This window comes from Herpailurus yagouaroundi, unplaced genomic scaffold (assembly GCF_014898765.1).
Source record: "Herpailurus yagouaroundi ecotype Mexico unplaced genomic scaffold, PumYag 182, whole genome shotgun sequence".
Classification (NCBI taxonomy): domain Eukaryota; kingdom Metazoa; phylum Chordata; class Mammalia; order Carnivora; family Felidae; genus Herpailurus; species Herpailurus yagouaroundi.
Window position 1 is genome coordinate 47,061,330 of NW_024412413.1, and position 16,364 is coordinate 47,077,693.

Consider the following 16,364-nt stretch of genomic DNA (forward strand, 5'->3'; position numbering starts at 1 on the left):
CCCTTGTTTTCTAGAAGACTTTGTCAAGCAGTTATAGTCTTAATTTAATTCTGAGATTTTTTTATACATTGAATATCAATAGGTCAAAGATATGGCATCTTGTTAGCCAATGCCATGAACAGGATGGTGAATTTATGTGTGGGGAAAAAGAGATAAGAAGCTTGGTTCCTGTTGCATATATTAAAAAGTTAAGGCATCACCTATTGCAGCAAAAGAGTTATTAGTGAAAGCATTGGTTCTCAACCCAGAACGTGAGATAATTCAAAGTGCAGCAAATTATGTCCAAGAATGTGCTGAAACTCTTACCCCAGATTATAAAATTTAGAATTAATTTTATGCCCAAACATTGGTTTTCAGAAAAAAGAACATCAAAATAATCAAGCAATTAAACTAGGGGTTGCTTGTATAGCCCCAGAAAGCAAGAGATACTTTTTTCTTATTGCTGACTCTATTTAGTGACATTTTTCATCTGCCCATGATTTATGAAAATGGAAATGCATCTGCAATAATAATGTAAAAATCATTTAGCTCTAGTTTTATCTGTGAGAAGGCCACTTTCCTGAAGAATGTGCGTTTCTTACCCCTAAGATGATATCCTTTTGACAGAGAAACAAACCGAACTGCTTCTCAAACCACCAGCTGAGTTCATTGTGACAGATTGCCAAGGGAAAAAGAAAGCTTATTTTCTTCTTGTCATTAATAGTTAATTGTTATTGCAGTTTCTCAGATGGGAGATGTGGGTTAGAGAAGTCATATCCATCCTTTCTAAAAGTGCTGTGATCTTATTAGAGGTGAGCACACAGCAGAAAATAAACCTATTCCTTGGGGGATTAAATGGAGCGGGCCTATGGATTTTTCTCTCTCCTCTCCTTTAAAGCACTTTAGTGACATGCTCTAACAAGTTGTCCACCTGGCCTAGTAAATCACTGTTAATGTTTCATGAAAGCTCTTGTGTTCTGGAACAATTTGCACTGATGCATTTCTAAAGCTCGCCTTTTGGAGGGTAGTGTGGGTTTCTGTGGTAATGCACATTGATGCACCTCTGAAGTGTTCTGTTCATCCACTCTACTGCCAGGGTCTCTTGTACAATTATATTGGCATTTAGAACAGCATCTTACAATGCTGTGAGCTAACTCTTCTATTCTAACACCTCTGGGATTTTGTGGCTTCCCTAATTGGGGAGAATACAAAAAAAAGATGACAAAGAAAGGTCAGCTGGTGAAGAGGAAAAGCAAAATTTTAAACCATCCTTAAAACATAGCAGAAAGACGGAAATCCCATTGATAATCCCTACCAATTGCATAATGTATCTTCTGAGGGGTTCTTGGCTGACATAAAGTGAGCTGAAAAACTAAAATGAAGTCATGTCTTAAAAACAGGAAAATCTCGCGGTAAATATTAGTGCTAAAGGAAACCACTGAAATTTTGCTTTATTACCTGCTTTGGAATCCATTTTGACTTTACAGGGCAATATAATGGATAATGCTGTAGCCATAGAGTTGGGCCCTATATCCACTGCTTATAGCTATTTGACCTTGGGCAAGTTATTGACCTTCTGCTCTTCATCTGCAGTTTTCTTTTTGGCAGAGTGGACATGGTAATGGAACCTGCATAAGGGTGTGGGAAAAATTCAGTGAACTAGTGCACACGAAGGGTTCAAATGTTAGTATTGCTATTAATAATTGTAAATATCCAGCACAACCTACATTTGCTTCAGTACTCTGGAAATATACAATTAAAGTATCCTGGAGATCAGAATTGCCTGGGGTTGACAGGCTAGCATTTCTGTTGTGTTTTACATGGAGGCCAACCTCTACCGAACGATATTGTTTGATTGGGAGTACTTATTTAACAGCTATAGTATTCACTTTGAAGCATTTTGGAAGCTAGTTCCCCCTCTCCCCCCGCCCCCAAAACCCAGATTTATTTAGAAAGTAAATACTTCTACTTATTTAATCGGCTAAACTGAAAATTTTTTTAATTTTACTTAAATCCAAGTTAGTTAACATATAGTGTAATAATGTAATAATAATAGTGTAGTAGAATTTAGTGATCCATCACTTACATATGAAACCCAGTGCTCATCCCAACAAGTGCCCTTCTTAATGTCCATCACCCATTTAGCCCATCCTCTTCCCCAACACCCCTCCAGTAACCCTTAGTTTGTTCTCTGTATTTAAGAGTCAGCTAGATTGAATTATTATCTCTATTCACTTTGCCTTTGAGCCTTTCAAGCCTGAAGAATTTCACATTTGGGGACATGTTTACTGAACTCTGACATGAACTCCAAACAAGGTGAAAAGGAGGATATCATATTTTGTAGGCACCTGTCAGTTCATAATAATGTCCCATGAAACTATTATTGCAGAACAGAACCTTTCCTTGTCATTTTGCATCAGTTTGAAAACTGCAGTTGTGCCCATCAAATGCAAACATCTAACATCTATGCTGAAGATAATCCTTTTCATCTTGTATTTTTATTGATGGGAAGTTTTATTATAGCGAATCTTCATCTCCCTGTCCTCACTGTCACTGACAAATCACAATGATACCAGAGAGTGCCCTGACTTTTTGTTAGTTGCTTCATTGCACATTCGCTAATATGCATTACCCTTTAGAAGAATAATCTGTCAGATCCTAGTTAATGCTGACAAGATATGCAGTCACGGAATTGCTGTGGTGCATTTCAATTAGGTTTGATTTTCTTACCTACAAGGTCTTAAAGCTAATTGGCTCATAGAGCTTTTGTCCTCCTGTGAAAGACAGACACATAATTATGCTAATTTGTTAAGGGGGAAAAATATGCCTGGCGCTGAGATTTTCATTGTCACTTTAAATGCTAGATACATGTCTCACTATATAGCATCCTCATTCTCTTTGAGAAACTACTTAAATTCTGAACAAATTTAGCTTAGAAATGCTTTCTTATAAGCATTTCCAGGCAGCATGAGTTTGTGGTATAAATTTTATGTTTATTATATACAAGAGCAGCATTGTTGCATTAATTCAATATTGAAGAAACTGATCCTTTAAAACTTACACTCAGGTAATTGTTACAAAGTTAGATGGTCAATCTAAAAGTGGTGAATGCATACTGACCTTTTACCACTGATTTTTATGTGTACCAAGAAAATAAGAGAAATGACCTCTGTCAAAGTAATGATATTTTGTCTACATTCTTAAAGACTAAACTTTTTTAATATTATTACCCAACATCAGAAAATATACTGGGCAGGTCTCCCACTTAACATTTGATAATTGACTTCTACAAAATAAATTCTAGGGACTCTGTGTGTTTTGTGTTTGCTGTCAATGACAGCAATTGGTTATTAGTTTTAGATGAAAGAAGTTTTTATTGGGACAGAAGTACTGAAAATTACTTCAGGGTGGATCTTTGGAGTTCAATGAACATAGCAGATGCTTACCTGGATGTATTTATTGGGGAATAGTGCAAACAAGGAGTGATAAACAATGAAACACGATGACATCACTGGAAAGTCCAGCTGTATTTACATGACTCCTGCTAGTTGTTTATCTTTTCCTTGCATGATAGCTTGCAAAAACAAAGTACTAATATGTCTTCCATTCCAAAGTTCATCTAAATAAAGTGGAAATTTAACATTATGAGTTCAGCTTTGTCCAGATTAAATAATATATCAACATGGGAAAATGTTAAAATCTAAAAGGTGTTTCACAGGATATTTTTAAAGAAAGTATATTAAGTAGTGTTTAGTTAGCTGTTATATTTAGTTTCTTCCTTTCTCACTCTTAGTTGAATTGATCACATTGGTAGATGAAACTATAGTCAGTCAATTCAGCACTTATTCAGCACTATTAACAAATGGTTAGGATAAAAAAAAAATAAATGGAAAGACAAAGATATTTGAAATTTTTCATCAAGGAATTTAAAATATATTAAACCAAGAACTTAGAATCTGGTGGTAATGATGGGCAACTAGATTGTATCCACTAGGAATGCACTCAGCAGCAAGAAACAAAACACTAGCTCATGCAATAAATAATTTTAATTTCTCACATGTAAGGTGTCCGTATGTGAGCAGTCCTAGTCAGATGTAGTAGTTCAACAACATCCCATCTCTTCACTTTGCCATCCTTGGCCTGTACTTCCGACTTTGTGCTTTCTACCTCATGATCTTAAGGTAGCTGCCACGTCTCTGAGCATCATGTCTGTGTTCAAAGCAGGAGGAGGAGGCAGAGAGCTTCCCCCTGGTGCCTGTATCCTTTATAAGGAAGCATAAGCTTCCCTATTAGGTGCCCTGCCTATTTGTCAGAACTGTGCCATGGGACCACACTTAGCTGGACAGAAGGCTCCAGAAATGAGTACTTCATTTTTCCAACCCCTCTGTTGGAAGCGGCAAGGGAGAAAGAAGGACCTTAGAAACTGCTGTTGGGTCAACCTCTCAGTAATATATCCACACAGAGCAAGTAAATAAGGCAGAAAGAAATCAGCTATAGGAAAGAAAAAGGGAAATTCCTGATTTGGGATGAGGATATCATGGAAGTAGCACTTAGGCGGGGCTTTTGGGATAAGTAAGATTTGATTAAAAAAAGAATGGGGGGCTCAAAACAATTCAGAAAAGAATAAGCAAGGGAAAGGCCTGGGGGTATAAAATGACATGGTGTGTGTGGGGAGGGAACAATTGGCAGTATTGGATGTCTGGATCTAAAGGAATATGTAAATGTCCTGGTGGGGAAACTGCGTGCTAAGAATTTGCAAAGGGATTTTGGGAATCATTTATAGAGGAATTTTATTGCTGCGCTCAATAGTTTAACTTTTAGTGGTTTCCCAGAACATGCAAAATCAAAATAAAACTTCATAGCGTGGCAATCAAGGCTCTCGGTAATTTGGACCTAACTTGCATTCCTTGTTCATTTTTTCCACCATACCCCGTATATATGCCAAAACCTTTGGTCAAACTGGATTTCTTATCACCCCCACCAATACAACATCTTCTATAGGCGTGCAATGCTGCCTGCCTATTATGGATTCTATGGAAATGTTCTTGCCATCCTTTTCCAAACTGAAGTTCCACCCATCAAGGCCCATCCAGCCAAGAGATGTAGCAGAATCATCCCTGATCACCTTAACTCTCTGTTGAACTATTATAATATTTTAACGATTATGGTATTTTGCTGGAAATGGTGAGCTAGAACAGGTCCAAACTCCTAGTCTAGAGTCAAAGGCTGGAAAGAATAACTCAGACTCAGTTCAAGGTTGTTTTCTTTTCAGATGACTCCCAAACAGGCAGTCAAGCAGCATCAGGAATGTACACAGGATTAAGAGGCAAGTGAGGGGATAAAGCTCCTCTGTTTCTCCTGGATCTATCATGAAGTCATGTCTGTATTGGTTTGCTGAGCTTAGGCCTGTAAGGGTAAGAAATCTACCAGCTCTGAGGAGGCCAGAACTACAGGTACAGTACCTTCTACGTCACTTAGCCAGGGGGAGAGACCACATCAGCACCCGAGGTTCTATTACCAGGTCAAGAATTTTTTGCTTTGGGCGCCTGGGTGGCGCAGTCGGTTAAGCGTCCGACTTCAGCCAGGTCACCATCTCGCGGTCCGTAGTTCGAGCCCCGCGTCAGGCTCTGGGCTGATGGCTCGGAGCCTGGAGCCTGTTTCCGATTCTGTGTCTCCCTCTCTCTCTGCCCCTCGCCCGTTCATGCTCTGTCTCTCTCTGTCCCAAAAATAAATAAACGTAAAAAACAAAAAACAATTAAAAAAAAAAAAAAAGAATTTTTTGCTTTGAACCAATTACATGCTGTATCCTGTTTCTGGCCAGGAGCCACACACACTGGTCTTACCACATATTTTTTCTAATATTGGATCTATTTGTGTATGTCTTTTAGACATTGTAACATGGTGGTTAAGAGCATGGTGTCAAATTGCCAGAATTTACCTCTTAACTCTACCATTTACAAACTGTGTGATGTTGAGCAATACACCTCAGTTTCCTCATTTACACCGTGGGGAAAATAATGGAATCCACCCCATTTGGTTGTAGTGAGGATTAAATGAGATAGTTCATGACTCTTTAAGCCAGTGCTTCATATCAGTTGATGTTGTGTGGTCACACAGGTAATTTTTGAGGGAGAATACTCTTATTTATATTTTCCTCTATTACATGTAAAACTTGCTGTGTACACAATAAGTATTTGAAAAATAAATGAATGAATGAATGAATGAATGAGTAAATTGATTGATTTCAGGGGCACCTGGGTGGCTCGGTTGGTTAAGCGTTTGACTTCGGCTCAGGTCATGATCTCGCGGTTCGTGAGTTCGAGCCCCGTGTCAGGCTCTGTGCTGAGAGCTCAGAGCCTGGAGCCTGTTTCTGATTCTGTGTCTCCCTCTCTCTCTGCTCCTCCCCTGTTCTGCTCTCTCTCTCTCTCTCTCACAAAAATAAATATTTTTTAAAAAATTTTTAATAATTGATTTCAGTGTTTGATGGCTCTAGAAATAAGAACAACTGATCACATAGAATAACAGCAAAAATTTTTAAAAAATGGGCTTATCTTAAATACAGAAAAACATTAATCCTATTAAAAGGCAACCAGCTCCACACTAAAACTGTCAGTGGAAATGAGCATTTTATAACCTCCCTGGTAATTTGGCAAAATTATCAAAAGTCTCTCAAAAAGCCATGGATTTTGACCCAGTAATTCTAATTTTATAAATCCTAAGAAAGTAATACAAGAAATGTACAAAGAATGTTGCAGGATAAAAATGTTGCAGGAAACAACATAAAGGTCCACTCATGAAGATTAATTTTTAACAATTTTAAATATTTATATGAGATAAACCCATATTTGAACCGAGAAAAATGGCATCAGATATTAAGTAAAAACAAAAGGATAACATCATAGAGTATAAGGCTATTTCTTTTAAAGGCAATAATAATTAAAAAAAAAAAAGGCACATAGTATCTTGTTTGCATGTGAGAAAATAAGCCTGGGAGAGATATATAAAATATTAGCTGCTATCTTTTGGTGAAAATAGGAATGATATTTATTTTTTCTATATTATATTTTGAAATGTTCACAAGGACTGGAAAAAATAGAAATTTCATTTTGTAAAAGCAATCATCTTAAAGTTCAGTTTTTATAAACTCCAGTGCAATGGCCTGTGGTTCCCAGCATGTTCACACATTCATCAAGACTGTCAACAGTCTGTCCTTGGATGTGAAGGCAGTGGGTGGTGTGATGGAAGCAAGGAACCAGGAAGCAGACTGATTCCAATCCTGTTTCTGTTAATTCTTGTGTGGCCTTGGGTAAACCTTTATTCAATTGTAAAGAGCCAATGGATGTTCATATAGTATTGCTATGAAGTGTAGGTAAATTTACTTACTACGTAAATGGCTAGCATCAGGTGTCTTCAAATGCCAAAACAAAATAGCCTTGATCAACCTAACTATAAAGAGCATAAGAATTAAAGACCCAAATTTGGAGTTAAAATGCACATGCACACACACACACACACACACACACACACACACACACACACACACAGGGCCAGGACTGGAGTGAGGCAAAAGAGGCACGAAGGGCACAAAATATGAAGAGGTCCTCACTCCCAGAGTCATGCAAACAGACTGATTCTGGTCCCATTTCTAATATGAAATATTCAAAATACTTGACCTCAGCTCAACTGTAAGATTGAGCACCTCCTTGTATCTTGCACCTTGTGTGCCTCTTACACTAGTCCCTGCCATGAACGTAAGAGCGTACACACACACACGCACACGTGCACACACACACACATTTTAGCAGCAAACAGGAAGAGGTATGACCAACAGTTCTATAGAATGATTGTCAATTTGTATAATATTTCTTCATCAATATGGAGGAATGACCTAATTACACTTAGAAAGTAAAAACAAACGGTTCTGTCTTCTGATAGGTGATAGGGAATGATAGAAAAATCTTTCTTTATGCAGACATGACCCCAGAATTCCCACATTTGAGTCCATAGGAACTGTCTGAAAAATTGTTATCCAGTGGCCCAGTGAATCTTCTGTACATCTTCTTACCACAAACTTCAAACTTCCATGTTTGTTGCGTAAGTATTGGCCTCTATCTACTTGAATTCATATATTTCTCCTTCTTGATGTTCCCAATTAAATTTATCCAACTCTGGACATTTCAATTTGTTATTGACCTGGAAACCCCCTGAGATGCTTCTTTAGTTTACTGACCCACAATTCCTATCTCTGTGATTGGAAGCTACTAACTCTCCATGCCCAGAATGGGCCCCTGGATGCCATTGGCCGTGAAAAGGTGTTGGTGTGATGAAATTTGTAGAGATGTTGCAGGGATTCTAGGGACAATACAACACTTTAACATGACCATTCTCTTTGGCACATAAGCAGACAGCAAATGCTTCAGTAACAAAACGTCAGCATGACCCAAATCAAAAAATTTACTTTTATAAGATATGATCAATATTTTTTCTAAATTTTGGTTTTGAAGACAAAATTAACAGCTTACTCATATTAAATTAGGCTTGTACTCCATGTAGATATGTAATATAAGCCAAATCTACGTGATAATAATACACCCAAACACTAATTCCTTCTTTTTTTTTTTTTTTCAACGTTTATTTATTTTTGGGACAGAGAGAGACAGAGCATGAACGGGGGAGGGGCAGAGAGAGAGGGAGACACAGAATCGGAAACAGGCTCCAGGCTCCGAGCCATCATGCCAGAGCCTGACGCGGGGCTCGAACTCCCGGACCGCGAGATCGTGACCTGGCTGAAGTCGGACGCTTAACCGACTGGGCCACCCAGGCGCCCCACTAATTCCTTCTTATGAGTTGGAGTAGGTCATTCTGACATGGATATGCCAAAAGTGACATTCATATTGCCATTTCAGGCCTAATTCTTTTTTAAATAAGAAGTTTCCAAAATACCATATTGGAAAAAATTTTATTCAATGCTGAAAGCAGTTAATTATTTATGTTCTCACAGAATCATATATATTGAAATGCTATAACTCAAAATATTGACACTAGTTATAAATACGGCAAGTAAAGAGAAAGGATTCCTGGCATGGAACTCTGAAAACCCAGGTCTAGCTGTATGACCTCCCAATAGCTGTGTGCATGGGAAGCTGCCTTCCTTTGGATTTGATAAATACATTTGTAAATTGAGAGAGCTAAAACAACATAATCTCTAAGATACCATCACTTTAACATGCCTTGATTCTTAATTTCTATCTAACATGTGTTTGCAAAAAGTATCACAGTACGTTTAGGGCTAACTACAAATTCACTGCCCCATCATTGATACCAATATACAAAGGCATTTTAACTGTTGTATCATACACCTGATTCCCATAACTAGTATTGATTAAAATCTCACAAAATATGACTTCTTCTACACCCCTCTTCTGAGTATAATTTGCTCATCATTGCCTAATGGAGTAAATAAAACAGTACTTTGTGAAACAAGGAAGGGCATTTGTAAAAATATTTTTATAAGGTTGCATTAATTTAATAAATTGTGTCTGCAAAGACAGCTTTTTTAAAGCTGATGTTGCTCATATTTTCTGAATAATTCAATAATTATTTTAGTATAACCATTTATTTCTTTTCAGTGAGAACTCCATATAACCTCGTATTTTTTCTTTGCTGTCAGACAAGGGAGCTAAACTAGAGGGTGATGACTATTTCGTTTGTATAAGCATTCTGTTCAACAATGTGGGCAAAAGACAAAACTGACTCTTATAGGTTTCCAATAAATATTCTCTCAATTTGGTAACCACAGTCTACTCTGCTACACCCCCACACCATCTGTTTTTATCCTTATGTCTATAGGGTGGAAACAAAAACTTTCTACAAATTCAAGGAGGATGTGCGAGAAAGAATTCAGTCATAGTATATTTGAAAAAACTGTTATAGATTGTGAGTATTATTAGATGGGCATATTAATCTGAGTTCTCTAGAGAAACAGAACCAATAGGGAATGAATATATATTCATATTCATAAATATATAATTTATTATAAGAAATTAGCTTACATGGTTAAGATGGCTAGGAAATTCCAAGATTTGTGGTAGGCAAGCTGGAGATCCAGAAAAGCCAATAATATAGTGCCAGTATGAGTTCAAAGGCCTGAGAACCAGGAGAACCAATGGTGTTAAGCTCTAGTCCAAGCCAGTCGTAAAGCAGAAGACCAATGTCCCAGCTTGAAGACAGATAAGCAGAGAGAGCAGTATTCTTACTCAGCCTTTATGTTCTATTCAGACTTTGAACAGATTGGACGAGGCCCACCCACATTGGGGAGGGCAGTCTTCTTTACTATGTTAACCAATTCAAATGTTAATTTCATTCGGAAACACAATCATAGACACACCCTGAGTATTGTTCAATCAAATATCTGGGCATCTCGTGGCCCAATCAAATTGACACATAAAATTAATTATCACAGTGGGCCTTAACATTGTAGAATCCAGCCCTATCCATTTAGAGCTAAGAAAGCTGTATTCCAAAAAAAAAAAAAAAAAAAAAAAAAAAGGAAAGCTGTATTCCAATATTATAAAGTGTTATAAAGTGCCCAACTGGATCCTGGGAAATCCAGGATCATAACCTAAATCTTTATATTTTATGAGATATATTGTGTTATTATATCACGTTTTCATTCAACTCTCATTCTACTATGCCACAGTAGTTTTTTTTTAACTAGTTTAAATATGATCTTCTCCATGATAATGAATCCCGTGTGTGTGTGTGTGTGTGTGTGTGTGTGTGTGTGTGTGTGTGTAGAGGGGGAGAATGTTCATGACTTAATAGACATGTAATCTTGAGAAAGCCATTAACATTTTGAGCCTCAGTTTTCTCATTAGTAAATGAGGATAAAATTTTACCTACCTCATGAGTTCGTTGCAAAGATGAATTAAGTCAGTGTATTACGGGTAACCTCTTACAGTGACTGCAACATAGCAAGTGCTACCTAGGCATTAGCTCTTAGTATTATTATTGATATAAAACTTTATGTGTTCAAGTTTCTCCTTAATCATCCCCTTGGCCCCATCCCCTTCTTCCCTCATCACTGACCTATTGTGTCAACTGGTTCCTACCTCTCTTCTCATTCTGTAAGGGCTCAGGGATTTCACAATCAAACTCCACAGCCACAGCAAAGAAAGAAAAATGGTTTAGACAAGTTAAGAGAGGTAGGCAAGGTCCAGATATGGCAGGAAGAGATGTTCTGTTATTACTCTCCTTTGTTAGCTTTTGGCAAAACAGCTAAACCAGTGTGTGTGCCCACATTCACAATAGTCTTAAACTGTACAGTCCAGCAGCACATTCCGATGTGGGCATCATGTTTCCAGATGCTTGTTACACCTCAGATAGGTAGGTAAGCTGGACAACATAGTCATCAGGACTCCCTGTGCTTTCCTGTGTTTTATTTATATCACTGTGACCGTTGATTCTTCTGAATCACCTGTTATGATGTTATTTACAACAAGCTGCTGATTAAAAGCTGGTCAGGCTACCTGAGTGCTGCGGCTCTCTCTAAGATTCTGCCCATGATCTGTACTGCTATGTGACCAAGTGCCGGTGACATGCATTATGTTGGGTGCTGTACATTTATATACAAGTCTCGGACTGGGCTTATTTTATGAAAACCCCCTCTTCTTTAAAATGATTTATTCATGAAACATTTGAAGTGTTCTTTTTTTCTCATCAGTAAGGATTTTCTAATATGTATTTTGTAATTTTAATATATATATATAATATATTTTCTTCCAATATATATAAATATATATCTCCAAGTGATATATATATCTCCAAGTGAACATATATGTCCATGTTGTGAAAAAAATCAGTGCTGTAAGACCTCTAATGATAAAAAATAGAAATATCACACCTGGGCATTGTTTATTGTAAGAAGTACATGTAAGCTTCTCCCATGGCTCTCAACTTTTTTGAGACATTATCTTGCTGAAATTTTATATAAATACATTTATTTTAGAGGAAATATACATGTGATGCTTAGACTTCAATCAGAATCTTTAACTTGTGATAAAGAATTAAGAGCAATATACCCAGCACTTAAAACAAAATACATGATGTAGTGATATATTTAGTTTTGAGTGTGTTTTATTTAATATAGGTACATATAATATACATGTAATATATGTGTATATATATTGTTCTCCCTCTGCCAGGGCCTTTAGACAATTATTTGTTATTTTCTGTTTCCTTCTACTCCTTGTTATTTTCTGTTTGCTTCCATTTGTCTGGCCAACAAGTATTTATTGAACATCTACTTATGTGCCAGGAATTCTGATGGGCACTGGGGTGAACAGGGAAAATGTGGCTTACTCCTCAAATTTCTAACATTCAGATATATAGATACAGATATAGATGATATAGACATAGATATCTATAGAGATAGTATATAGATATTTATAGATATAGATAGTATATTGATAGATACTCTCTCTTGTATATGTATTTATACACACATATATATATTTATACATATATGTATTACACAAATGTATTTATTAGAGGTTCTAATAAGGCCTATGGAAGAAGCACACAGGGTACTGAGATAGAGATTGTGATGAGGGTGGGGGTGGGGTGCTTCTTTAGATAAGATGTTAGAGTGGCCTCCATGAGAACGGACTCTGAGCCAAGACCTAAAGAATGAAAGTAAAGCAATTCAAGATTTAGCAGAACAACATTGGAAACAGAAGGAGCAGCCAGTAAAAAGGTCTGCAAAGTAGAGAGCATGCCAGTGTGGCTAGAACATTGGAAAGACAGGAAGATGAAACTGACAAAGTAAGCTGGAGACATAAATATGTAGAACTTTGTAGGCCATAGTGAGAAGCTAGGACTTTATTCTAAAAGCAGTGGGAAAGAAGCCTTAAAGAATTGTTGGATTGAACAGATGTGATCTTATTCACATTTTTAAAAGATTTCTTTTGATGCTATGTGAAGAATGGATTGAAAAGGGACGAGAATGGGAACAAGAATGCTATAATAGTATCCCAAGAAATAGATGATGGTAACTGAACTTGGTGCTGACAGTGGAGATAGATCAAAGAGGGAAGACTTCTTGTGTATTTGGAGGCAGAACTGACAGAACTTGAGGATGGAATGGATGTGGTATATGAGGGAGAGAAAGGATTTACAGATGCTCCCCAGATTGTTATCTTTTGCAGTTGGATGATTTGTAGTTCAATTTGCTAAAATGAGAAACTTAGAAGAATAACAGGTTTAAGAATAATCTGAATCTCAATTTTGGACATATTAAATTTGAGGTTCCTTTTAGACATCTCCTTAGAGGTATCAGGTAGCAGTTAGATGCATGAGTCTATGGGACTCAGGAGACAGACGTGGGCTGGAGGTAGATATTTGAACAACATCAGAGTGTGCAAAGGCTGGGACTGGATCAATATTTCCTTAGATACATATTGAAAATAAAAAGTGTCCAGGAAGAGGCCCTCAATCCCATCAGCATTTAGAATTTGGGTGGAAGAAGAGGCAAAAAAGGAAATGAGAAGGAACATCACTGAAGTTCTCCCACTGAAAAGCTGGGAGAATATGATGCCACAGAAGCTAAGAGTAGAAAGTTTCAAGAAGGAGAGAGTAGTCAAGTGTACCAAAGAGCTGCTGAGAAAGAGATGAGAATATGCATGTTTCTCTTGGACCTGGCAACTTGGAGGTCATTGGTGATCTGGACAAGACTGGTTTCTTTTAGTTGGGTCAGTATCAGACCAGAGCAGTCGAAGAGTGAACCAGAGATAAGGATTAAGCAGAGACAATAGAGGATTTGCTCAAAAATATTTCATGTGATGGGAAGCAAAGACATGGACAATCAGTACAGAGAGATGTGGACTCCATGAAGGTTTGATTTTCCAGATGGCTTATGCATATTTATGTACCTGTTGGAATAATCCAGTAGTGAGGAAAGGGCTGATGATGTGGAAGACAGAAGAGGAAGAAAATTCTTGAGCATATGTCAGGAGATGGGAGCAAAAGTGGAGAGATTTGGCTTTGATAAGAACAGCAAAGAATGGGGGGAGGGAGCAGAAATAGTGCCTTAATAACCACTTTATGCCCAATGTATACAGTGTTTGGCATATATTCGACGCTCAGTAAATATTTCCTGAGTGAATCAAGTAAACACCCATTGCACGTCAGGGAAACAAACGAGCAGCAGGCAAAAGGAAAGAGTGAAGAGCAAAGAAGACAGGACTTATTCATACTCCTTGATTAGTTATTTCTTATTTTATAACGTGTTCTTTGCCACCCTGATTAGACAACTGAGTTACACTTTTTTTAAATCAAGCTCAATTTTTTTTAATGTGAAGACACAGTCTATGTGGCATTTAAGTTAGCTTTTATTTTACATAGTGTTTATTTTGATCTCCTCACAATGTAAATTCTCAAATGGTGTTTTCTATCTTGCTAATTCATTTCCAGATCCACAGCAGGAGTCTAATAATTTGTTGATATGCATGAAATTTTCCTAATTTTCCCTAGTTTTCATGATTATCTTCAGAGCTGATAAAGTTATTGATTATAATAAACCAAATATGTAAACATATTTACAAATCACATATCCATTTGGCCTTAAAGGTACATAATAGCACTTGGTAAGATTTAATTCGCTGCCAATGTTTTTTTGTAAGGCGAGGAAAACTCTAATGTAAAAAAAACACCTATGTACTTGTCTGAGGTTCATATAAACTCACTTTTTTATGTCTATCTCAGGATGTTTAGATGAAGTGGAAGATAGATTATCTATTATTAAAATTCTAATAAATACATTTTGAACTCAGAGAACCCAATAAATTGTCTTTGAAGATTTGTTCTTTAGCAATTGTCTTCCTCAAAAGACATGACAGCCAGCAATAGTCAAAAATTGAACACTGTAAAGAAAGCACATCAAATAAGCTGCATTTGCTTACCAGAAATAGTTAAGATTTTTGTTTTCTTTTTCTATCAAGAATGATTCTACTGATGTTAATAAATTACAAAACTTTATTATTGCATTTGGAGTAGAGGGAATGATAAATTATGAGGTTCCCATATATTTCTCTAGTTCAGTGCAATACAAACAGAAATGACATATATATACTCTAATGGGTATATGAATAATGAATGTTGCTGCTGTATTTTTATTATATGGTAATACAAAATTGAAAAATAATGTACTCAGAAGATCTCTGATGAGTTAATAACATGTGGATTTATTCTCACACATTCAGTGAGTGAAATTTTATGTTATTTTATTCTAGACTTACTGTGAAATTTTTATTTGTAGCTTGTTAGAAAATCATTAAAGATTGATCTCATCTCTTATTATTCTGTTCTGAAGCTGTTCCAACATCTTGATTATTTATTTGAACTTTCTTCAGACTTTGAGTGATACTAACGGTCACCATCTTTAGAATTAATTTCAGCCGAGGGAATAAGAAATTTAATTTAATTTCAATCGAGAAGTAGTGTGTGTGGCAAAGAGCCCCTGAGGAAGGGTCATGTAAGCTGAGAACTGAGTGATGATAGAGTAAGGCAGTTGCAGAGTGACAAAAAGAATAGCATGTTGGAGTATGCGACATCCCTAAAGTCAAAGAATCCCATGTTGCCCTAGCAACATGGGAATTACTGGCAATCTCCCTACTGCCTGCCTCCCCACACATATCAGCACCGACTATTAACCAGATCATCAGCCTTCTTCAATTTTCTTACCCTGATATTTGCTGAGAATCCCTAGAAGACATTGGCTTTCGCATACACACAGTTCTTTTCGTTTTGTATGGCATATAGAAGAGAAAGAAGTCTCCTGCCCTTGCTCACTGGGGTCACCTGTTCTGGAGTCTCCTGTGTCTCAAAGTTGCCATGGCTGTCTGTCGGCAGTGGTGATATCTGCCTGTGTCTTTATGAGGCTTCCAGCACTGACGCTGGTGCCATTGATACATGCACCAAGGACACTGTTCTCTGATTGCTGCTGACTCTCCTCATTGAGGACCCGTGTGTGTTAGCTGACTGAGCACTCTGTGGACTGAGCTCTGCTCTGTATTCATCGCTGAAGAAAGGAGATCTCTCTCGTGCCCTCCTTCTACCATTCTTGTGTGTTCCTTAGTTCTGTAAGTGCCCAGAATTTGTTTTGTTTTGTTTTGTTTCAGGCTTGACTTCTCCAGAGTTCTGTTATAAGTCTAGACCTCCTCTTCCATTTCACTTGAGTCCATTGTCCTTAAACCCCTCTTTTGAGAACCAGACTTCAATTTTCTTAGCATAGTTTTCTTCCCAAGAAGTTCCTTAGTCTCTCATGTAAATAGACTTATAGTTATTTCCAGGTCATAGGTGTTCTAGTTATGCCAGATTTCCTGAATCCC

At 37.2% G+C, this 16,364-nt stretch overlaps 1 protein-coding gene and 1 long non-coding RNA gene across 2 annotated transcripts in view; one reads left to right on the forward strand and one right to left on the reverse strand.

Annotated features, from left to right (window-relative positions):
- Positions 1-16,364, forward strand: part of PTPRR (protein tyrosine phosphatase receptor type R) — a 244,827-nt gene that overhangs the window by 89,140 nt on the left and 139,323 nt on the right. The window lies entirely within an intron of this gene.
- On the reverse strand, positions 1,414-15,937 carry LOC121040749 (uncharacterized). The gene is made up of 3 exons (XR_005795422.1): positions 15,718-15,937; positions 3,426-3,598; positions 1,414-1,607 (listed from the first exon to the last, which is right to left on the reverse strand). It is a non-coding gene; the product is annotated as an uncharacterized LOC121040749 (long non-coding RNA).